At 44.4% G+C, this 25355-nt stretch overlaps 1 long non-coding RNA gene across 1 annotated transcript; it reads left to right on the top strand.

The window, feature by feature from the left end:
- Positions 1–5286: 5286 nt before the first annotated feature.
- Positions 5287–9562, top strand: LOC144889239 (uncharacterized). Its single transcript, XR_013621670.1, has 4 exons — positions 5287–5956; positions 6077–6141; positions 6331–6398; positions 8387–9562. It is a non-coding gene; the product is annotated as an uncharacterized LOC144889239 (long non-coding RNA).
- Positions 9563–25355: the final 15793 nt, after the last annotated feature.

The raw sequence follows: 25355 nt of genomic DNA, 5'->3' as shown, positions 1-25355 counted from the left end.
AGTTGGAACAGCTTGACATTGGCATCAGTTATTCCAAAGTTATGGAAATTGAGACTGGCATCGCCAATACTGTCAGAAAGCAAATGGATTCAGTAGGTGGACTTTGCCTACCACCTTGGCTAGTTAAGGATCCATTTGTTTGGTATGCCTTAGATAACATTGACTTTCTGGAAGCCACGCCTTGCGGTATGAACACGCTCCATGGAACAGCAATAGCTGTTTACCAGTCCACAGACCACAACAAGCCAGCAATGTTGCCCAAAGTCGAAATTGACCGTACATCAAGTTCTCAAACATTGGTTGATGCCGTAGAATGTGAGTATCACACATGCAAGAAGCCGGAGATTATAAAGAAGAAGTTTCCGTGCAAGCTAAGCAGCTCTCATCCCATCACAGATATGAGCAAGAAGACCGATATGGCATGGATAATTGGCTGTTTAGATCTCGAGGAAAATAGCGATGAAACGCAATCACAAACCACTTCGTCAGAAACACAACTCAGGGAAAGAGATGACGAACCTCAAGCACAAAACGAGACTCCAGAAACACATCTCGATACAGTTGAAGATCAAACACAAGCAACACAAGCAAAATCAAAGTCTCAAGGGACATGGGGTGCTTTTAACTCCCTGCTGTCTTCTTCAGCGAGCCGAACCAATGTCTCTTTAGTTCCACCACTGATACGATCAAACTCAGGTTCTTGGAAAAGACAAAATAACAGTGATGACACTTGATCTCCAACTCTATGATATGGCAATGAAACTATGGGTAGAAAGAGATGAAATGAAGAAGCAGTTCCTGTTTCGGCCTGGTGAGTTGCATGTAGTCTTCTGGGCATTGGCGGCATTAGGCAAATACGTGGAAGGAAGCGGCATTGACCAGGTTTGGGTCGAAGCTGGACTATATTCTCCAACAACCGTAATGCAAATCCTAAATGGAAAACATCTCTACAGGTCCCTAGAAGCACATACTGTAACATTGCTTGCTCTATACCATCTCTACTTTGACAGGTTCCTAACAAAAGCACCAGAAGAGAAAGTGTTCCTAAGTGAAGCGTATATTGATTTGGAAAAAGCATATCAGAAAGATATCAGCATGAACACAGGCAACCGTCAAAACCTCAGAGATGCCGTCAGAGAAACCATGGCCATGTTCGAATCTAGAGATATCCTCACAAAGTTGGGAGTTTGAAAGCAATCCAGCACCAATTCAACACTACATCCGTAACTACTTGAGGCAGTTTGAAACTATCCTTCAGTATATTAGAGCTACCAGACAACGGGACCTGCTGCTGCATATGGAAAGCACTGAAGCTCTTATCAAGTACTTCTTTGCTCACGACCACCTGAACTACGCACATTTGCTCCCTTTGTACCTGTCAACAATGCAGCAAACAGAACCAGTTTTTCCAGATGTCTGGGCAGAACTCCTGAAAGGAAATTTCTGTGTGACGAAGGGGATTGCTGCATTCACTTCAATAGGTCCAGATCACGGAATTGAGCAGGAGAACCGCAAACTCAAGGTCATTGGAGGCATTACTGGAATAACCCAAATTGAGAGAGCTCTAGACCGTTTCTTCCTGATTGCACCTGACTTGTCTAATCTAGTAGAGGAGTTTCAAAGAGAATATGGCATGGAAGGTGCTGATACCAGAGACCAACACCACGAGATCACAGGGGGAAAGTCCACCCGAGTAATGAGAAATTCCGCTAGATTGACAGAGGTATTTGTTGTTCATGGAGACCCATTCGTAACCGATGAGAGTGACCTGTGTAACCTTCTTACCAAGAAAGTAATTGATGAAAAGGTAACAAAGGACATAGTAGACCGCGATGCCATCGGACAACAGTTGTTCCAGACATTTGTCAAAGAACGCCTTACAGAAGGAAAACTTTCAGTGTGGAATCCAATGAAGAGAAAGAACATAGGCACTTTCAAAAGTGCCAACACAGTGAAGAAAGTGAAAGCAGGTGACAAACTCATTACAGTCAAAGAAGAACGAGGACTCCTACAGAGGTTTATAGTAGCATCAAGAAGCCGTCCAGACCTTGATCTAAATAGTAAGGGAAACATATGAAAATCTGTTAACTAAATTGTTACCAAAAAATTTCTTCACCAATATGTTTGTAAAGGTGTGTAATAACATGTGTTAAAATGTTGAAGGTCAACTCCCGTGGGAAACCCAGAAAAAAAGCTGTTGAATTCGGGTACCGAAAAATTATTTTCGAGAATTTTTTTTTTTTTTAATCGGCCCTTAAGTAACTTATGAGGGGTCAAATAAGGGTTTTTCATGATTCTGAGTTGATTGTTAACATTTATATTTCACCACAGACACTCCTTTGTGGAAAAATAATTTCTAAATATATCTCATTTTCTACTTTGCAGGACATGGAGTCTAGCAATATGGATGAAGACGTTACTCCACCTGTGCTCAATTGCTTCATCTGTGCACGCTCGGATACACCAGCTGAAAGGCTCATACAGGCAACTCCAAAGGGATACTCAACTTTATTGAAACAAGCAGAAACTGTCGAAAATGTTACTGTTGTGGAACGTATGAAGGAGGCTCAAAAGGAAGGAAAACTGAGGTACCACCAGAAGTGTAAATATGATCTGTACAACAACTTTGTTGCAACCACCAAGAAGTCAGCTCAAGCATCAAAGGCAGAGAAAGAGTCATCAAAGTTGAAGAGAAGACGCACTACTTGTGAGTTCAGTTCATCAACTGGCTGCAGTTCTAGAAGATCACAGTCAGTTGACCTCCTGTATAAGGATGTATGCATTCTTTGCAACCAACCAGCCCAGCTCTACAAAAATAATCCAGCACAAGCTAGAAAGAAATACAGAGTGCCAGATAATTTGACTGCAGATACACTGAAGGCAAGCTTGCTGAAGACAGCACGGAGTCGCGGGGATGACTGGGGCACTGAAGGCACTGAAGTCACTGGACGCCTGGAAGGGATCAACGACTTGGTAGCAGAAGAAACACTGTACCATTTGCGATGCAAACTTATGTTTGCGAGAGGTGACAGTTTGTCCAAGACTGATGAGGAAGGAAAAAGGAAGAGAGGACAGAGGAGTATTGATGAGGAGCGAGAGGCAGTTTTGATTGAATTCTGCGAATGGTTAGACTCAGAATTAGAGCATGGGGTAATGAACATGGACCAAGTCCATGAAAAGCTGCAGGAGTTTGATCAGTCACCAGAGAAGAGCCTTTCTTATTCAAAGCATTGGCTAAAGATAAAACTTCTAGAGAAATACGAAGACACCTTGTATTTCACAACACAGGAAAGAAGGGCAGATGTACTCTGTCTCAAAGATGGCACCGACAATATTCTGCGAGAGCATCATGCTAATCTTGACCATGGAGATGAGAAGACTCAGATCATAAAGACGGCACTCAAGTTCATATCCAATGATATTGCCTTGATTGATTTAGGTCCAAAGTCATACCCCACCACACACAGTATGACTGACATCGATAGTCAGCTGACACTTGTTCCTGCAAGCCTTCAGATGTTCTTGAGACCGATTGTCAAGACAGACGAAAGAGTTGCCGTTTGGGGGCAGAATTTTATTAAGGCCTGTCGACCTCGGTCTGGAGTATTGCCACACCAAATGGGGCTTGCCATACAACTTGATCATAGATTTGGGTCAAAATGGATGCTCAACAAGTTCCACCGGCTGGGATACACTGAGTCTTACACGGAGACACAAAACTACAAATACTGCTTCCTTAATAGTAGGAGTGGAGATGATGTTCCAGATACTTCTGGCACTCTTGACACCATTGTGGAGGAAACCGATGAACAGATCAATGATGAGGTTGCGGTTGATGCTGCGCTTGAGGATCAATCAGTGATGACAGCCAAAGTGCCAGCCAGTGAAAGTGAATTGTCAAGTAATGATCAGGTGGTCTTTATGGAGGTTGGGGAAACAAACAATGCAGTCACTCAGTTTGTTGGAGACAATATAGATTTAAACATTGTCTCTATTCACGGAAACACTCCCTTTCACTCAATGGGTTGGATCGAAGTCACCTCTCCGGCACCACCTTTGGCAGATCCACAGACAACAGCAGCTTTCCCCCGGGTGAAGTTGAAGGCACTCGACAAAGCTAAGATCCTGAGAGGAACTGAAGTAAAGATTATTCCATTTACGAACAGGAAACAGATAGGAACGAACGCGATCATGTTTCTCCCCCTCGCTGAGCTTTCCTCCTCCCTGGCTCATGATCAGCCACTCCTCACTCCAGGTGACACACTCTGGGCAGCGGGGTGGGTGATCAAAGCCAACGATCCTGAGTTCCCACACTCCAACTGGAATGGCTGGATGAAGAGAATCCATGCTAATGATGCAAAGCAGAGCACACAGATCGAGTTCCTCCCAGTTATTGAAGGAGACCCTAATGACCTCAACACCAATAACTCTTGAGTATTATATATGTATGTGAAATAAAAGCTACTTTGTGTGTAAATGTAAAAGTGAAAATATAAATGTTAACAATCAACTCAGAATCATGAAAAACCTTTATTTGACCCCTCATAAGTTACTTAAGGGCCGATTTAAAAAAAAAAAATTCTCGAAAATAATTTTTCGGTACCCGAATTCAACAGCTTTTTTTCTGGGTTTCCCACGGGAGTTGAACTTCAAAATTTTAACACATGTTATTACACACCTTTACAAACATATTGGTGAAGAAATTTTCTGGTAACAATTTAGTTAACAGATTTGTGAAATATCTCATAAAATGCCCTTACTAGGAAGTAAAGCTTCCAACAAGATAAAATGGGAGAATATGATTGCAGTGTACCATCCATTGGCTGCAGTGTACCATCCATTAAAGCGCAGAGACTCGTGTTCGTAAAATCTGCGAGAGCTGTAAATCTCTCACCTGAATTGTGTTGCAAGTGATTGCATTTCCTCAAGTAAACTGTGCTGTGCTTACGTAGCCCATGTCACCGCTTCGCCATTGTACTTCAGCATGCTACTTCCGCAGGTGGGAAAATTAATCTGAAGGAAAAAGTACCCACTGTATATATATATATATATATATATATATATATATATATATATATATATATATATATATATATATATATATATATATATATATATATATATATATATGTATATATATATATATATATATATATATATATATATATATATATATATATATATATATATATATATATATATATATATATCGCTGACTGCTCATATATATCTAAAAGGGGGGTTTTCTGTACCAATTTTCGCTAACTTTCAGTGGTGAGCGTGACCAAGATACATGATTTTAAAAAGTTTTTCTAAAGACAGGAATGCACAGTTTCACAAATACGTTTCCAGGCACACGATCGATAATGCTCCAAGACAGGAAATGACAAGCGCAATGGCGCTCCTTAAAATAGTCACTAGGGAGCGTGTACCTTAAGTCCAAACTGGTGCAAGTTATCTGTTGAAGAGAAACCAAAATGTGAAACTTGAATAGGCCATCATTTACTGGCCGTGGAACGGAAATGCACAACCTTGACTGTCCACAAGAGGGGATCCTTTGCACGAGAGATTTTTGGGAAAACCGAGTGGAAGCGAAAATGCTGTTTGCTGCCATGTACACACTCCCTAATAACAAAACGTTCTTTCCTCACATTCCTGCCATGGTGCGAAGGCTTCTTTTTTTTCTTTTTTTAAGGTGCAATCTTTTAAAGACTTTAGGATTATTTTAAATACTGTCCAAAATTTACAGTGAAATGTTTATTTCCTTCCGTATTATCATATGACTCGAATGATCCTCAGTTTTGCTGCACACTCATCAGCAAACATTCAACACGCTTTCGTGTTTGGGTTCATGTAAATTGTAAAGAGTTCCTGTGGCTCTCACAGAGATTGCATTGGTTTCATTCCGCAGGGGTGGATCGACTGGACAAAGACCTCACAATCGGACAGATGCAAGGCACGTATCTGGAACCTGGGCCGATGCATTTTGCTACCTCTGTGAGAAAGCAGTGGATGAGATCTAGAACTTCATCACATGCATCCTTTTTATTATGCTTTGTTGTGTCGTAATGTGCAGGGAAGTTTCAGATGCAGGTCTTGCCCCAGTGTGGTCACGCTGTCCATGAAGACGCCCCAGAAAAGGTGCGAAAGGTTCCTAGTCACAATTGACATTTCGTTAGGCCATGCAACAATCGCCATCGTCGGTCATCAAAGCAAATTACTGTAAAATATGTTGGTTTATAATCTGCAAACCCTCTCGCTCCCCCCTCTGGTAGCCGCTGGTGAATGCATAGATATCAAATAATCTTTGACGGTCTTTGCTGTTTGTAGGTTGCTGATGCCATTGCTGCTTTCATGATTCGTCACCGAATGACCGAGGCAAAAGGAGACTTCAAACCGTAAGGAACTCGTGTTTGAACTCGTGAACTCGAACATGCAGAGGTTTTGAGAGGGACGTGTGCTGTGCTAGTTTTTATCCATTATTTATTTATTTAGAATAACCTGCCGCTCATTCCCAAATTTTCCATTTGGAATGAAAAGGTGAACGGCAAAATTCCATCGTACCTCTTTCTCAGAGCTCGTTATTCTCGATACCTAGGCTATACTTTGTGATCGTTAAAGTCCATCGTTTGTGTTGGTGCTTTTCACCCAACATTGTGCATAAGGAATTGTCAATTCCCTTCACACAATACTAGGATAGGTTTTTTTTTTTTAGCAATTGCTTTATTTCACACAAGATCGAAAAATTGCCTTTTTCTGGATATTTATATATTAATTTTCTATTTTTTAAATTGCTAATGAAGTGAGATGATAGCAACAAAATGTTTTATTTATTTCAGACAAAGTTTGGCCTATTGGGTGTTCACCAAGGAAATATAACGAGATTGTTTGAGAGTTCCGTTGTTTTTTTTTTTTTGTTTTTTTTTGTATACAATATCGAGGCTCGTGAAAGAGCGAACATTAATCGCACAGAAAGACAAACAGACACATAAAACAAATAACATCGGGAGCGGTAGACAAGATGGGGAGAGAGGGGCCAGGACACAAACACAACATTTGAGAGCAGGGACCGAGAGACATGGAGACAGAATTATGAAGGATATCGTCGTGTTTTGGCTCAAAGCGGCCAAAAAATTATGGTGGTAATAAATATATTTGAATGGGAAATAATTGGCAAAGCGGTTAGATTCGAGGGTAGGGAGGGAGCAGTTTGGCCGCTCAGTTAATGTAATGTGCAGCAATCATTTTTTCTTCCTGCAGTGAAGATCAAGGCTTTGGATATTCAAACCTGTCTCTCTTTTTGCCACGCTCATTTTCAGGTGACAGACATTTTGACAAATCGGCTGCATTTGCAGGGAAAACTTTGTGGTATTTTTTTCTGGAAATTGTGTGCCATTGTCCATGACAAGTTTAAACTCGTTTGTATCAGGTGTATGGTTTGGGTGCTCTTGCATGCTGGAATAGTATGGTATTGGCGAATTAGATATCGTCACTATGGCGAGCCGATTTGAAAACCAGTAAGTTTCCCTTGCAAGAAAGGAAGCAGCACTGGAATCCCTAGTTGCAAAAATTTTTAATGATTAATTGTGTTGATGGAAAACTTTCCATGATTGACAAACAACCTCACAAGAATACATCTAAATATGTAATGCAGAGGTAAGTACATACCAGAAGTGCCAAAAAATACTGGTGTGGATATATCTAATCCATATACTGTACTGATATACGAGCGGTGTATGAGTATGAGCGGCATATAATAAATATTAATATAAAAGCAACACTCAGCCTGGCCAGACTAGTTTTATGGCTTGTTTTCATTCAGCTAAATAATGTTTTACTCCAGTTTGTTAAAAGGGTTATTAAGAAACAAACTCCTTTTCTGGTTGTCACCCCATAATTATTTGAGTGCTTTTAGCATGTATTTGCCACTACGATGCAATAACAGGCTTTTTCGTTTGTAACCTGCACAGTAGTCCATATCGAAATGATTGAATTTATCTTTCACTCAGAATGTTTGCACATTGCTTGTGGAGGTGGGGTGGGGGGGTTGGGTCCACAGGCTGCCTAGTTTTGGCATCCTACGTGAGGTGACGGTCATCAAATAGCTTGGGCACATTTTGTGTTTGTAAATTGCGCTCTGAATTGCTCGGAAGGTTTTGTTTGAGGTTCATTGCTGGTCTCTCAACTTGCAACATAAATTGCGTACTCTGTCATTTACCGTCGGCCATTTGCACAACATGGAATCTATCCACGGTTTGTGCTTATTTGCATCCTGGCTGAAACACTCATGAGAATATGGCATAGGCAGTGGCCTGGTTGTACCAAATAGCGGCGGTAGTTTTGAGTATGTTCCAGTTGAAAAATTCCCTTTCGCCTTCTCCTGCAGGGTCCTACCAGGATGTTAATTCCACAATCTTCCATCAAGAGTGGGGGGAAACGAAACAAATACAAGGGGGATCTCACTATTCAAACTTCAAACCTTTCCAATATGGAAAACTTGTACTTTCTTGACATCTGGAACTTTCTCCAGCACGTGCTTTTGTCTCTGGATGTGCAATGTTACACTTGCATAGTATTATTACTGTAACCCCTCCCTCACCATTGGAACTTGTAAATGGCGTATGGTAACATGCTAACACCAGACAAAGGTGTTAAAATACGTTGTGTATCCATTGTTAACAGGATAGTCTGTGGATTTTGTTATCTTAGGAATCCTTGTTTTTAAATGGTGCAAAATTGGATTTTTCTTCGATGCAAACCCTTAGGTTTCTGACTCGGATCTTCAGCATCCCAATCCCATCCCAAAGAACCCTCCCCCTCCCCCCACTCCCTAAAGGTGTGTTACCAGGACTTTGTCATTTCTTTTGTGATGCAATGAAGTCTATTTCCTTGTTTTGGGATTACAGCAATTTTGAAAACGATCTCAGCTCAAATACACTGATAGTTTCAATCCCTTTTCATCGATGTGCTTGAGGGTCTGCCCCCGTGCATGTAAATATTTATAATATGGTGTAAATGGTGACACAATTGTTAGTCCTTCGACATCTCATCTTGTTTTATGTTTGTTGTGGGGAGGGAGAAGGAAGAGGATATGGTGTAAATAGCTTGCGTGTAATGTTCATAAGGGCAAGTGCACTGAAATTTTGGGCGCATGAAATGTCACTCCCCCACAGCGACTCATACACAATATGTATTAAGCGAAACCGTGAGTGACGCCGCTACATACGTTCTGCCACAGCGGTTGTTTGGAGCTGCTACCTGTTTGCAAATAGCGGCAGGTGCGTGGCTTAAATTTGTACATTTCCTGATGCAACTCCAATGCCATGTATTCGCCAACTGACACCGACCGTCGTCGTTGGCGTGTCTTCAAAATTGTTTGGACAATTTTGTCATCTTGCCAAAAGATGTATCGTAGTGAGTTGCTTTGGACACTGCAAGAGTACACAAATACATAGATAAACCATTTAACCAATTGTTTACTGTTTTGTCATTCGTTTTTGTGCGCATTTTTCTTTGTTTATTTTTTTGGTGAGTCTAATAAAATGGAATCTTGTGCACCGTTTGATGTTAGATTTGTTGTCATTGTTTGGGTTTTGGAAGCTGATTGGAATATAGTCTCTTACACACTTATCTGTATCATTATAGACAATTGTCTAGTTGTGGTGTGAAATGAAACGGATGGGAGGGGGACGGAGGGGATGAGAGGAGATGGGGGTGGAGGAGAGGAGGAGGAGCTAGCCCTTTTAATCTTACATCTAGTACATTTGAAACTTAAAAATCACAATTTCACATATGCTTTTTTTTTTTTTTTTTTTTGGTGTATACTGAATCGAGGCTCGTGAAAGAGCTAACATTTACTTCACAAACAAATCAACCAGACAAACAAAATATATAAAAAGAGGGAGCGGAAGACAAGATGGGGAGAGAAGGGGAAGCACACAAACACAACATTTGAGAGCAGGGAGATGTGTGGGGGGGGGGGGGGGGGGGGGGGGGGGAGAAGTATAAAACACCAAGGACTTCCAGGACAGAAGTTGGTATTTCAAAAGAGTGGAATTGGGGTGAAATTAGCGGGGGTAGAAAAGATCAAGGTTTTGGATGGGGGTGAACAGCCGTTTTAAAGACCTGGAGGGTGGAGTGGGATTGAAGAGAGTGAGGGAGTTTGTTCCAGAGGCGGGAGAAAAGAGGAATGAAGGAGTGAAGGTGAGCAGAGAGTCTTGATTTTGGTAAAGGTGGGCGCGATTCGGAAAATTTTAAGTCCGCTTACCGCTTATCCGCTCCGCCAGCCCGTGTAGTCCGATTCGCTTATCCGCTTCAGCGGCCGAAAATCTTAGTCCGCTTACCAGTTATCCGCTTCGATTCGATTTTTTTAAAGCGCTTCGACGTTTTTAAAGCGATTTTTGACGTTTCTAAAGGGAATTTAATGCTTTTTAAGCCTAAATAGCCATTTCTAACTACTACAAAGACAAACAAAGCTTTTAAGATCAAAAATATACATTTTTATTTAAATATAATTTATTCAAAATTTATTGAAATAAAGTTTTCCACTCGACTCTACTCTACTCTACAGTTAATTTAAATATAATTTTAATATATGCAAGTTACATTAAAGAAAAATCAATTTGCCCGTCCTTTCTTTGACAAGAGAGTCTACTAGTCAACAGACTAGCAGTCTGTTGACTAGTCCTCGTCTTCCTCCTCCACCTCGTGGGCCTTCTTGAGGATTTGGAGGTTGCCCTTCATGAAGACGAGGGCCTCGAAGTTCGGTGCAGCCAGGGCCGACCTCTTAGGCCTGAGGATGTCCGACCCGTAGCTGAACACGCGCTCGACCGAGGCAGAGCTCGGGAGCGGCGTGTTATGCCTGAGAAATAGAGTTACCCAAGCATCACGGAACTCGAGCGGGAAGAGATTGGGCGAGAGCCCCGGGTTCCCCCTCAGCGGCTTCCTCGACCAGTTGTTGACCTCTTCCCTGATCTTCTCCTCGAGGTTCTCCTCCTGCTGCCCCTCCTCCATGGCGAACAGGTAGTCCGTACTGCTCGAGCCGGGCTGGGGTCCCTGCTGGGGGGCAGGGTCCAGGTGCTCGTCAGGCAGGATGTTGTGCTGGGCATCGTGGTACCTCTGGTAGTGCACCTTCAAGTTTGAACTTGATCCGGGCTGGGCTTTGAGTGTGTTTGAGCACTTGGTGCACGTGGCCTTGCTGTCCACGACCTTGAAGAAGGGGGCGATGTGCCTCCACTTCTGGCTGAGGCTGGAATTGTCTGTGTCCATTGTCACGTTGATCTCAGCCGACTCTATTGAGTCCAGCGACATCCTGCTCTTGCTGCGCGCGAGCTGAGGGGTCAGGGCGCAGATCTCCTGACTGTCCTCCACGTCCCCCATCATGTTGACCGCCGGGTTGTGGATGTCGCTGTGCTGGGACTGCTGGTTTGCGTCGCTCGTGTGCCTGTCCCTGGCACTGCCGCTGGGCTGGAGTGTCAGAAATCTCTCCATCTTGACGTTATTGCCGCTCTAGCGTCCAATAAAATATTCAGTTTTCACTTATTATTCACTTAAATAAATATTCACAATTCTAGAGTAACGGCTCAGGCTAACAGCTGATTTGGCGAATCGCGATGCGCTTTAATTTTTCGGTAGTCCGCTTACGCTTATCCGCTTCGGTTTCCGGGGGTTGTTCCGATTCGCTTATCCGCTTCGAAAACGTTAGTCCGCTGCAGCGGATAAGCGGACTTTCGAAGCGGACCGCCCACCTTTGGATTTTGGCAGTTTGACCATAAGAGGGTTGCAGGCAGATCTTGTGCGACCTGTAGGAATATTTGCGGGACAGAGCCCAGAGAGAGCTGGGGGGGCAAGGCCAGAGAGGAGTCGGTAGAAGACGGAAAGACCACCAACCTGCCTGCGGTGAGTGAGTGAGAGGCCCTTGGAGTTAGCTTCATCGCGGGAGATTCCAATGATTCTGAATGCTTTGGTTTCAACAGCGTGAAGACGAGCTAGGTGTGAGGCAGGAGCACCAGCCCAGAGGGGAGAGCAGTATTCCATTGAGCTGCGGATGAAAGCCTTCTATGTGGTGAGGAGCTCAGGTGTGCCAAGGAAGGACTTCGCATGACGGAGGATGCCCAGTCGGCGACTGGCTTTGGAGGCCAGATTTGAAATGTGGTTTTCCCAAGAAAGATCATGGCAGATAGTGAGACCCAAAAGCTTGAGTGACAGAACTTCTTGGAGAGGATTATTCAGAAAGTGGATGGGAGGGTTGTCCAGTCGGTCTTTTCGGAGAGACATCGTAAGAGTGTGAGATTTGTCAGGATTGAAAGACATGTTCCACTTGTTTGCCCAGTCTGTGATTTTGTCCAGGTCTGCAGAGAGTAGTGAGGAGGCTGCAGACTGCCGATCTGAGGGATGAAGAATGGAGCGACAGAGAGTAGAGTCATCAGCAAAGAGATACAGAGGATTTTAAAGAGAGTCAGAGAGATCATTGATGAAGACCAGAAAAAGCACAGGGCCCAGAACACTGCCTTGTGGAACTCCAGCCTGAACAAGAAGAGGAGATGAGAGAAACCCATTCAGGGCCACACGTTGACTACGACTAGAGAGGAAGTCCGCCAGCCATGCGTGGAGATTTCCATGGATACCAAAAGAGGAGAGTTTGGTGAGCAGAGCGGGGTGCCAGACCGTATCGAAGGCACGTGATATGTCAAGGGAGACTGCTCTAATTTCCTGTTTGGCATTGAGGACATCCATCCATTGTTGAGAAAGCAGAAGCAGCATGTCCAGAGTAGAGTGTCCAGGTCTGAAACCAAATTGATGATCAGAGATCAAGCCATTGGAGAAGAGGAAAGATTTCATATCTGAAGCAATGATGGATTCCATGACTTTGCTGATAATTGGGAGAAGGCTGATTGGTCTGTAGTTGCTGGGATCTGTTTTTGCACCTTTTTTGTGCAAAGTGGTGATGTTGGCAGATTTCCAAGCAGATGGAATATGACCTTGAGCAAAAGAGGGTGAAGAGAACAGAGAGAGGGAGTGAAAGAGCGGAAGAACATGATTTTAGGACCCGTGGGCTGATGCCGTCAGGTCCAGTTGCAGAATCCGAGTCGAGGGTTGACAGAAACTTTTCCATCTTGTCAGGAGGAAAGGACACAGAGTCCAGGAGCAGCTGGGTACGACTGGGTACGGTGGGTACAGAGAGGGATGGGTTTGGGACACAAGATTTAGAGGCAAACACAGAGTTGAGGCATTCAGCTTTTTCACGTGCGGAGTCAGCTGTGTGGCCATTTGAGGTGAGGGAGGGGATGGAGGGGGAACAAACACCAGAAACAGATTTGACCAGACGCCACCAGGATTTGGAAGAGGGAGACAGATAAGAGAGTTCGGTCCTGAGAACGGAGAGATATTGTTTCCTGGCTCTCCTGAGGGTGGACACACACTTGTTTCGGGCTTTGTGAAAGGAAATGAGATTTCCTTCCGTTGGATTTGCTTTCCAGGAGACGAAAGCAAGTTGTTTCTGGGCAATAGCCTCACCACAAGATTCCGTGTACCATGGATGGGAGGAAGGGTATGACAACTGAAGACGAGATGGGATAAATCTGTGCATGAGAGAGAGCAATTTACTTTGGAAGAATTCCCAGGATGAGTTGATGTCAGAGGCGGTAGAGATGGGAGACCAGTCCAGATGATTGATGGCTGCTTGAAGACCGTGCCAGTTGGCCTGAGTGAAATGCCAGACTCGTCGACGCTGAGGAGGCTCTCTGAGAATGGTCAGAGAGATGTCCACTTTAACAAGCACATGATCAGAAGAGCCGATTGGAGCAGAAGAAGAGCAGCAGACATTTTCAGGGAAGTTAGTCATAACCAAGTCCAGAAGAGAAGATGCTCCGTTGACTGAAATCCGGGTCGGGAAATTGACAGATTGTGTCAGTCCCAGTGAATCACAGAAGTCCTTTGCTGAAGAGCCATGGCTGGTGAGAGAGGTACCCACACCCAGCCAACTGGCATGGTGACAGTTGAAATCACCACATATGAGGAAGAGAGAGTTGGGATGGGTAGATAGAAGTTGGTCCATATTCTCAGTCAGCGAGATGTAGATGGAGTTATCACTGTTTGGTGGACGGTACAACACACATATGAACAAAAGGTGTGAGCGAAGGGGAAGCCGTAGCCAAAGGTATTCCTGGGGGTGAGGTGGAGAGAGGGCAGTGCAGGGCGAGTGAGGAAGAGAGTTTTTTTAAAGATAGCAACCCCACCTCCAGGACGAGGCTCAGGTCTATCATACCGGAGGAGGGAGTAAACCTGGCAGAGATACCAAGGAATCAGAGACATCATGAAGGAGGAAAGTTTCTGTTAAGCAGATCACGTCTGGTTTGTCAGAAGCAACCTGTATGGAGAGATCAGACAAGTTTGAGCGAAGGCCCCGGATGTTTGAGGTCCATACTGTTAAGGAAGAGGAAGGGGTAGCATCGGATACAGAACAGGGGGGGGGGGGGGCGTTAGGGTAAGATGTGGAAGAGGAGGAAGAGGTAGGGAGAGCTGTTGAAGGTGTGTCAGAGATTACAGAATAGCTTGGAGAAAGGGAAGAATGGGGCGGACAAAAGGTTTGATGGTGATTGGGAGAGGTGCAGTGAGGTGTTATTTGACGAGGGGGAAGAGCGAGGCAGAAGGTTGAGGGAGATGAAGATGAAAGTTGGAAGGGGGAAGAAGCGGGGAGGACGCTTTGAGGAGGAGGGGTGAGAGGGGAGTCTAGGAGGGGAGGAGCGAGGGAGAGTCTCGGAGGGGAGGGTGTGGGGGGAGATTTGAAAGGAATGGGTGATGGGGATGATTTGGAGGGGAGGGGCAAGGGTGTAGATTTAGAGGGGAGGGGTGATGGGGCTGATTTGGAGGGGAGGGGCAAGGGGGTAGATTTAGAGGGGAGGGGTGATGGGGAAGTTTTGGAGGGGAGGGGTGATGGGGAAGTTTTGGAGGGAAGGGGTGATGGGGAAGATTTGGATGGGAGGGGCAAGGGGGAAGATTTGAAAGGGATGGGTGATGGGGAAGATTTGGAGGGGAGGGGAAAGGGGGTAGATTTAGAGGGGAGGGGTGATGGGGAAGTTTTGGAGGGAAGGGGTGATGGGGAAGATTTGGAGGGGAGGGGCAAGGGGGAAGATTTGAAAGGGATGGGTGATGGGGAAGATTTGGAAGGGAGGGGCAAGGGGGAAAATTTGAAAGAGATGGTTGATGGGGAAGATTTGGAAGGGAGGGGCAAAGGGGTAGATTTGGAGGGGAGGGGTGATGGGGAAGTTTTGAAGGGGAGGGGTGATGGGGAAGATTTGGAGTGAAGGGGTGATGGGGAAGTTTTGGAGGGAAGGGGTGATGGGGAAGATTTGGAGGGGAGGGGTGATGGGGAAGATTTGGAGGGGAGGGGTGAGATTGGATTTTGAAAAGTGTACCATTAATGGGAAACGAACATTTATTGCAAAATGAGTTTCTTGAGACATTCGAGTCAAAAATACGTTCGAGGATGCTGAAGGATGGGTGGAGTGCTGGAGAGTTTAGGGAATGAATGAAAGATGCACTATAAGAGATGGAATTTTTTTTTGGAATGAATAGATTTGGTGAGCAAGTCGAAAGCATCCTTTTATAGAAGAAGAAGAAGAAAAAGGTGTTATAGAATATGACAGAATACAGGTCTTCAGGGGACAGAGTAGACATTTTTTAACAACGTGATCACGTGATCACAAACAACGTGGTCGAAGAACGAACGAACAAATAAGAACGAATAAACGAATAAGAACAGAAGGAAATATTTTTTTGGTTTTTTTTTTTTTTGAGGAGATTTTAAAACAAGGAAGTATGTATGGGGTTAAAAGACGGGGAAAATCAGAGACCAGAAAGTAATTGCAACGCGATCGAAGAACCGCTGAGACAAAAATAAAGCCTCAAGCCAAGGTCGGACACGGTAGCCTCGTACTACACTTAGGCCTCAGAATACGCGATACGAAAGACCGACGATTCTGTACACAGGTATGAAAAACCAACACCAAGAATACTATTAAAGACACACCAATAGTTACATACACCGAGAGAAAGATACAGTTTCGACAAAAACACAATTGTGAAAAGTTACTTAACTTCGAAAGCGAGCGTGCATGGACAGCTTTGAAGAGACGAGACCTCCAATCTTGCGCATGCGCAGCCAATCCAGCAATTGAACAAAATTCTGAACTAATTTTGACATCAATTTTACCAGAATCCATGATTTTGTCCGTGATGGTAGAAGCATAAATGGTCTGAAGGCCTTGTTGTTTTTCTTATCTTTGACTAGGAATGGTGGCAGCCCTCTACAGAAGGACTACAGGAGAATAAAGTAAAATCATTGGCTATAAAAGATGTCTTGGTTTTGAGAATGACAGGCCTGATAACGTTGGAACCAATGGGATGTCATTGTTGGCTAGAAACGGATCCACCTTTTGAAAGCAAGAAGTGGTAAGTTGGACAAGTGAATTGATGGGTCAGGAAGGGAAAATTTGGGAACTTTTTCTTTTCAGCAGAGATACCATTCAACTTATACTTTACCAGATTGTACTCACAGCTCCTTGCTCGGAATCCAGAAATTTTGATGAAATTCAAATTTGATGAATCCAGAAATTTTGATGACTGTATCCAAGGAGATTACAATGGTCGTTTATCGATTAACCGATTGTCCAAGGCGACTACATAGGTGAAGCAATTCTGAAGTTTGTTCGTGCGAAATGCAATTGGGCAAGTTCGACTTCCAGGAGATGATGGATACATTTAAAAGACCAATCCGTCAAGCGTTTTTGATTATACAGGCAGGTAATATATGTATGTAAACGAGGTTGGTTCATATTTGATGTGGAAACCTGGAATTTTGATTACAATTAAAGCTTCAAATGTCACTTTCACTATGCTTGCATTGAACGTTGACGAGTAATCATCGATCACCACACCGTGCAGCCATTTGACTGTAAATTTCAGTAAGCTTTATGTTTCGTTTATCAATAAAATTTCTTCATTACGCGCCGTTCCAGCATCTTTGTCATCTCACTTTCCACCTTTTTGATTCGCAGCATGGACGTGAAAGCATTAAAAACATGTGTCTGGTTACGTGGATAACTGACTGCAACAAAAACACAGTCCATCAAAGATGATTAATCTACATGCAAATTCTTGGCCTTTTATAACCAAGAAATCCAGGTCAAAGTAAACCACCTGTGTGCATGTGGCATGCAACTTTTTAACATTCACATCAAAGTTCACTCAGTTTAGGACTATGTAAAATATAAAAATAAAAATACAAATTACTTTCGGGCAACCTTTGCAATCTTTCTTCTTGTACTTGAGCTGTAGCATCTAAATGGGATTTCAGGATGGAGTGTATTTTCCACTTGTGAGGGGAGATTTCATGGCTTGGATTCAATAATATTTGTCTTCGTAGGTGGTCCATGTTTAATTGGCAAACCTTTCCCTCATTGAAGTGTATTCCAACGAGGTGCAAAGACATTCTAATGTGTCAGACCTCATTGCTTGATCGAGAGGATTGGAACCTGAGGATCGATGTCATCTGAATTCGGCCGAAGAGTTCTTGACTCGGATATTAGTTCTTGACTTGACCGACCCTTGACTTTGAACGAATTGGATAAAAACAAACGCAAAATGTTAAACCCGAGTTTGTTTTTAAAACCTTTTTTTGGATGTCGAGGTACATAGATTGATTTATCTTCGCTATAATGGGGTTACACTAGGTGTGTGAGATTGGCAATTATGTTGGTGTTAAGCACCAAGCAATGGCTTACACCTTTTGAAAAAGAGTGTAGTAAATTTTTTTTTAAGCTCAACGTTTTAAATGCAGACGAAATGCCAATTTTTGGGGTTGGTCCAATTCTATATGTGGGGTACAACCCGATAGAGACAACATCTGAGAGCCATCCTGCCACACTATATAATTAATAGTTCATGGCTCCGAGGTTCTCATTGTGTGGGTGGTTTGTGACCAGCTCTGTCTGGATGTAAATGTATTTAGGTTTATTTGTTTCTCTCGTATGCAGTGCTTCGCATCGGCCTCTCACCGTCTAATGAATAACTTTCTGAAGTTTCCGTCGGGTACAAGCTCCAAAAACTTTTGGCAAACAGTTTTAAAAAAACTTTGGATAGACGATTTATTTGTCTCAGAACTACAATAAAATCACGTGCCAAACTGCTCGGCATCGGAACTCTCGTAAACATTTTGTGCAGTTAATATTTTAATGCAGTCCCAAACTGGTTTTAACTGTGCATTAAAAATTATTTTGCACCGTCCTCACTACGCATCTCGTATTGTTTGTGTTTTGGGAAATGCCTGTTCACTTGCATCTTGTTTTTTGCAAAAGGATGAAGTGAAAGTTCCCCATTTATTTTTCCACGATCACTCATCATACACCATTACAATCTCTCTGGTAAGAAGACATTTAGATATATGTGACTTTCGAAATGATGTAATCCTCCCCGGATTGCTTTGCACCCAGGTGCAGAAACCCCAACTAACAAAGTCCATTAGGGCGGCCTGGACGTATATCGTAAATGCCAGAAAAGGATTGTAGCATGAAACGGCTCACCAAGCTTTTAACAAAGCCGGAAATACTTGAAAACGTAGTTATGAGAAAGGTATGTGTCCTATGATAAAATAAAAAACAAGTGCCATTGGACCACCTTCTAAGGCACAATTAAGGATTTTGAGAACTTTCTGATCAACTTGTCCAAAAAGTTGATATCTTGCTGTGTCCGTACTGCAAACTCCCATGACGATATGGGCTCGTGAAAGGCCCAAAGGTTCGTAGACAGGTGTTTTACCCAAACCTTCTTAACACTGATGGGCAGGTCATATATTGGGCTTGGCAATGGACAAGGTAAGTTTGAAAAGATATTCGCTATTAATCGTGTTTGGGAAGAGGGGGTGGGGGGGTTAGGAATCTATATTTTTTTGGTTTGGTCCTGAGGCCCCGAGAAATTATACGAGATTTTTGCATTTATTGGTGAAAGGAGAAGTGTTCGTTCGTGTGTGTGTGTATGTGTATTATAACCACTACCACCACTATCTAATTGTATTACCAGTAAGAGGAATGTGAGTTTCAGTCCCGCAGGTCTTGTCAAAACGACCGCTACCGCCAGCCAAGTTCACAGCCCCGAGTATGTTCCCAGGCGTATTTGCCACATTACACTACTCGTAGAGATCATGGGAACACCTGGGTGAAGCACCGGATAGGTGCTCCCGACATTTATAATCTGGCCGAGCAACCATTGTTCGTGAATGCGGCCTGAGACCAGTTTGAAGTGGCTTTTAAAAACGACACACCAACCAGCCTAAACCATCTAATGAGGCAACCAGAATGCACAAAATCCAACCCCGAGATAGGTATAGTTATTAACAAACAAATGTTTGGGGGAAGGATTACATGAAGCAAAGATCAATCTCAAAAACGAATACAAATGAATTGATTAATGAAACCCGTTAACCCTTACCGAAACATTTATTACGCACCCTCAAAACATAACCAAGCGAGTGCAGATTTCTTATCCATCTTAGGGTTTGTTCATTCACACGATGATGTACAAAAAGGGAACATAAACATTGTCAAGAGGTTGTTTTCAAACCCAGAGGCAAAGCCGTGCAGGAGATCTGGGCATGGACCTTCACAGGTAAATCGCTGTTCGTCAACTCGGCAGGTTTGTGTAGCGTTTCTCACCAGGTCGACAGTTCACCAAAGAGGAAGTGCAACCTGGCTTGGACCATTGGCAAACTTCTCCGTCGGCACAAACTTCTGGCTTTGTCAGTGGAGCTCCTTCTGGCGTCTCTTCTCTGCACACTCGGTCATTAACAACTCTGCACAATCGGGAATTATCAGCCCTGCACGCAGGCATTTTCTTTTCTGGTGATTTGCTTTTCTCTGCACAATTGGCTTTTCTGGTGTGCATCCATGAGCCAAGAGGCAAAATGGTTTTCCACCCCGTACGATTTTATAGCTACCATTTTTGACGATGCAGTTTCAATGGTGTCTAGCTTGAAGGTTCTTTTGTCTGCTTTGTACAGAACATTTAAACACATAGCGAGAGGTTAGATGTGGGGAACAGAACAACACGTTGTAGCGATGGTTATCTAACCTCGCAATTAAGTAAGTTATGCTTATTCTAAACAAATATTAAGGAGATAACGGAACTGTATCAAGCAGTTTAGTTAGCCCCGAAGAATCATTCCCACAACCGTATTAAGAGGAAATGGTACAAACCGAGTTGTTTGCATTCAGGAACAGGAACAGAACAATTATTGTGATTGACCATTAAATTTCCACTCTTTCCTTTAAATGCGGAAAATTATGTTTAAACGTCGATTTTGAATCGCAAATTTCACACGAACAACGGCCGGTTAAAGGTGCCCGTCAAGCAGACCCGTCACTGTATGCACAGCGCATGCGCGAACGGCCTCATTATACATCATTTGGAAAGTTGGTATTGAGTTCGCATATGGCAGACTTTTTCAACTCTGATGTACTCTTCTCTCCCCTTCTTTCCTTTGACTCAATACACTGCCCTACTCCTCTAAATACCTCTCCCATGCAAGCAGATGTTTTGGATGCTATACCAACACGGTGCAACATCACGAGTTTGCCACAAGAAACTTGGGCTCATATAATATTGCAACGCATTGCTTTCCTCTGTTTAGGTTTTGTACCGTGCGCCCACATTGTTGTACACAATGAACAACAATTGTGCATTGAACAATTGTTGTGCATTGTACAATTGTTGTGCATTGTACAATAGTTTTGCATTGTACAATATGTTGTACAACACCCGTGAAATAATGTTCAGGAGATTTTATTGGGCAGAATCTACTTTCATGAGAATCAAAGGAAGGCGCAAAGTGTTCTTCCTTTTATATAAGGGATCGTTTCTCTGGATGCAGCTTTAACATGGGGACTGAAAGGACGTTTCTTGGCTTCTACTGGACGAAATCGGCTGCAAATTTCATAAGTAAATGCTTTGTACGTCGAGGTAATATGTTCCAAATTTCAGCAACGTCTGTTTCCACATTTTTGAGTTTTATCGAGAAAACCCTCGAAATCACGTTGGTGTCTGTCCGTCCGTCCGTCTGCCCAAAATGTGTCGGTACTCATATCTCAAGGGCTATACATTGAAACTAACTGAAACTTGGAATATACGTTGGCCAATAGGTCGAGTTAATAGCTTTTGAAACAAATTCTACCTAAGTGCTATAGCTTTTGCTTTAAAATTATATATATATATATATATATATATATATATATATATATGTATATATATGTATATATATGTATATATATATAATATATATGTATATATATATGTATATATATGTATATATATATGTATATATATATGTATATATATATATGTATATATATGTGTATATATATGTATATATATATGTATATATATGTATATATATATGTATATATATATGTATATATATATGTATATATATATGTATATATATGTATATATATATGTATATATATGTATATATATGTATATATATGTATATATATATATATATATTGTTGCGGATATGGGATTTGGCCTCCATACATATCCACTTGTAAATATTCCCCTATTTCCCCAATACTCCCCAACTATCCCCAATCCCCCATTCCCTAGTCCCATTGTCTGTAAACAACACTCTGTAGCCCCGACCTTCCCCTTTTTCCCCCATTAAATGTCGTGCCCAGGTTCACCGCATCTCACGTAGACAACTATAGGACATCTTGCTAGTTATTCTTAGTCTATGTCAGTTAAGGACTCGTTTCCATTAATTCTGACTCTTCGTTGCACCAGAATGTGATTGTATGGCACCAGTAGTGAGTTTAGGACCTCCCAATACCTCCCCGCATCTCTTCCTCATGGAACTACAACAACAACAACAACTACAACAACAGCGGGGGGCGGCGCGGCGGCGGCGCGGGGAGTGTGCGTCCTCACTCCGGCTTGGTTAGCCGCCATTGCCCATGTGCTCCGACGGGGTTACCACAAAGGGGCTGACTGTCAGCTCCTCGTCAAGGGCGGAGCCCGGTAACCCCCCGCACCCAATAAGAAGCGGTGGGCCGATTCCATCTGGGGCGGAGCTAACGAGCCGAGGGCGTGTCACTCCCCGCTGGATATACGCAGCCACTTACCGGAGGTGACGTCAGATGCGCCTCAGCTTGGAGAGAAAAGGACGCCACCTCCAGCGCGACGATACCTCCCCGCATCTCTGGACCAGACCGGGTCGATTCTGCCCCTGAGCCAAGGTGCACCTTGAGCCATCGACTACCTGCCCCTCCTTGCCATCAATCCCTGTGTGAGTCAGCCTTGTCCCGTTTGTCTGTGGTCTTAGGGGGCTAAGATAAGACCGTGTCTAAGTGCCCACCTTTCTGTGCTGTACCTCTTGTTAGTGTAATCTAAACGTTCTGCATATCCCATATTATATCCTCCTCCGGAGGTCTTGAGAACTGTACCCCTGGTGTCGTGTCATTTAACCCAGTCGTTGTGTCCTTTCCTTCATTGATTTAGCATAGCGCGATTCGGCCAACGTTCGAGTGTAATCGGGTAACTTGTGCGAACACGGCGGCCATTCCGCTCGGCCCAGCATAACATCTCAATAAGTCGTGTCCGTAACAATTGGTGTCGGGAAGTGGGATCGGCCCCGGAGCGCGTTTCACGCGCTCGAAATTATAACAGCGAAATTTAATTGTGTTTTACAAAAAAAATAAAAACCCGAATTTTGAAAGTCGCGCTATGGCAGACCAAGACGGCTGGGTTCCGGTAGAGGAGAGTGAGGCAGGGTCGATCCAGGACCAAATGGAGGGACATGAGGAGAGCGAAGCAGTGAGGGTAGCAGGGTCGCAAAATGGCGTCGTCGCGCACGAGGTTGCGGGCGCGCAAAATGGCGCCTCGCACATGGCCACGGCGATCGCGCCCGCGACCGTAGTAGCGCCGCTGGTAGATTTGAACCTTTTTTTTTATACAAATGAAGGCCCTTATGGACAAGAATAGCGAAGAAATGGAAAGCAGAATGATGGGGGTAATGGGGAACCGGATGGATGCTCAGAGTGAGCGATTGGAGGAGCAATTGGGGGTAATGGGAAACCAAATGGGGGTAATGAGGGACGAAGCGAGGGGTACCGGTGAGGGGTTAGACAATAATTTTAAGGGATTAGACAAGAAATTTGGGAAGTTAGACGACAAATTTGAGGGGTTAGACAACGGGATAAAAGAGGTGAAAAATGGGTTAATGGGGTTAGAAAACAGTATGGAAGGCAAATTGAGGGACCAAGCGGAAAGGGAAGTTGAACAAATGGGGCAGCAGATAGAGGGGGTCAGAATGGGGGTAGAAACCAAACTGGATGCTCACAGGGAGGAAATGGAGCAGATGAGGGTGGCATCTGGGCAGGAGATGCAAGTGATGGGAGAGGAGATCAGAAGAGGTGTGAGTGAGGAGGTCGGAGGAGTGCGCGAGGAGGTGAGGCACTGTAAGGAGCGCATGGAGAAGGAGGTGAGAAAGGGGACTAAAATTGCAAGGTGGTATAGAGGAGTTGACGCTGGGAGTAGAACAACTGACAGTGGGACAAAAGGAGTTGGGGGACCAGGTAAAGAAGAACACAGCAGTAATAGAGGGTTTTAAATCGACACAGAAGGAGATGAAAAAGGACGTAGGGGTAATTAAAAAAGAGTGTCAGACGGTACATGAGGACCTGACGAGGAAAATGGACAAGGTGGTAGAGGTGATGGAGGTTAAAGAGCGGGAGGTGCGGGAGCACATAGAAAAAAATAAAGTGGAGTTAGAGGAAGAACTTAAAGGGGCGCACGAGGAGATGAAGGAGGTGAAGCAGAAATTAGAAGAAGTGGAAGAAGGGGTGAGCGAAATTAAGAAGCGACGGAGAGAGGATAAGAAAGAGATAAAGGAGGAAGTAAAAGAATTGGTCCAAAGTCTGTGTTCGGATCGTGATGATGTGCTCATTAACCGGATGAGGGATTCGCAGGTGATGGAGGAGAAGCGAAGAGAAAGAGAACCCGGTGTAAGTGGTGACCAATATGGTCGTGCGTATGATGCGCCAGGTGATTTAATAAGCTTGGGGGTCGAGATAGACCCGGGTGTTCGTGAGAGGCCATTGGTGAAGTGTGCGACAGGTCTGGTGTGCGAAAAAGGAGGTGTGCGAGAAAGTCCGACTCTGGGGTGTGTGAGGAAAAAGTGCGTGCCAAGGAGTGAGGGTGCTGGCGAGAGTGAGTCGGTCGTAGCGCGTGTGCGAGGGAGCACATGGAAGCGCGGTGTGGTAAGTGTTACAGAGGGTGTGACGGGAGAGTGTGCACGAGAAAGGTGTGTGACGGACAGGTGCATGGGGAAAGAGTGCGCTGTCAAAGGCAAGGAAGAATGCACGCCTGTGGTGAGTGTTACAGAGGGTGTGACGGGAGAGTGTGCGCAAGAGTGTGCGCGAGAAAGGTGTGTAACGGACAGGTGCATGAGGAAAGAGTGCGCTGTCGGGAGTAAGGGTGAGTGCGCTGTCAAGAGTGGAGGTGAGAGTAGTAAGAGTGACACGGAGCATGAGTTGGTTGTGACAGGTGAGAAAGGAAGCACACCTGGAATGGTAGAGCGTGAGTGGGAATGCACGCTGGAATTGGTAGTGAGGCACGTGGTTGGGTGTGCGAGTGAGAGCACACCTGTGATTGTCACAGAGGAGGTGACCGAGGAGGGGGCGCGAAGAGGTGTGTTGGTGAGGTGTGCGAGCGACGAATGTGTGCCAAGGTGTTCGGTGGTCAGGTGTGTGACCAAGTCGGGGAGCGGAATGGGTGTACCGAGGTGTGTAAGAAGAGGTACGACGAGGAGCATGGAAACGGCTGCATGTATGAGCAAGCAAGGGGTAGCGTATGCATGTAAGCGTCCAGGTGAAGCATCGACGGTAACCGGGTTAAAGGTTAGAACGACTTATAGCCGAATCGGGCCCTCGGTGCGTGCCGGGCCTCGCTTGGAACGGCCGCGTCCGGGCTCCACTAGGCGGAGCGGGCAGCTGGATAGGAAGGGTCGTCATGGCGACCACTTTTTGTTGAGGCATTCCGGCAGGTCGAGATCGGGCCATGGGATGGCTCTGTGCCGAGATGGTGCGTGGGATCTCGGCCCGGGTAAACCTCCTTCCCTGCACCGAATGCGGGACGTATCCAGCCGCTGGCACCAAACAACCCGCATTCATGGCTTGGCTGTACGAAGCCGGGCTTTGGACAGGAATTGGCGCACCGAGAGGCATTAGTGAGTAGACTGTGTGATGAGGTTAGTGTTTTGGACCCAAAATTAGAGAAAAACAAAATTTGATGATTGGCAAGGGATTGGC

This window comes from Myxine glutinosa, unplaced genomic scaffold, assembly GCF_964187855.1.
Source record: "Myxine glutinosa unplaced genomic scaffold, kmMyxGlut1.1 SCAFFOLD_2034, whole genome shotgun sequence".
Classification (NCBI taxonomy): domain Eukaryota; kingdom Metazoa; phylum Chordata; class Myxini; order Myxiniformes; family Myxinidae; genus Myxine; species Myxine glutinosa.
This window is presented reverse-complemented; position numbering and strand designations above follow the sequence as displayed.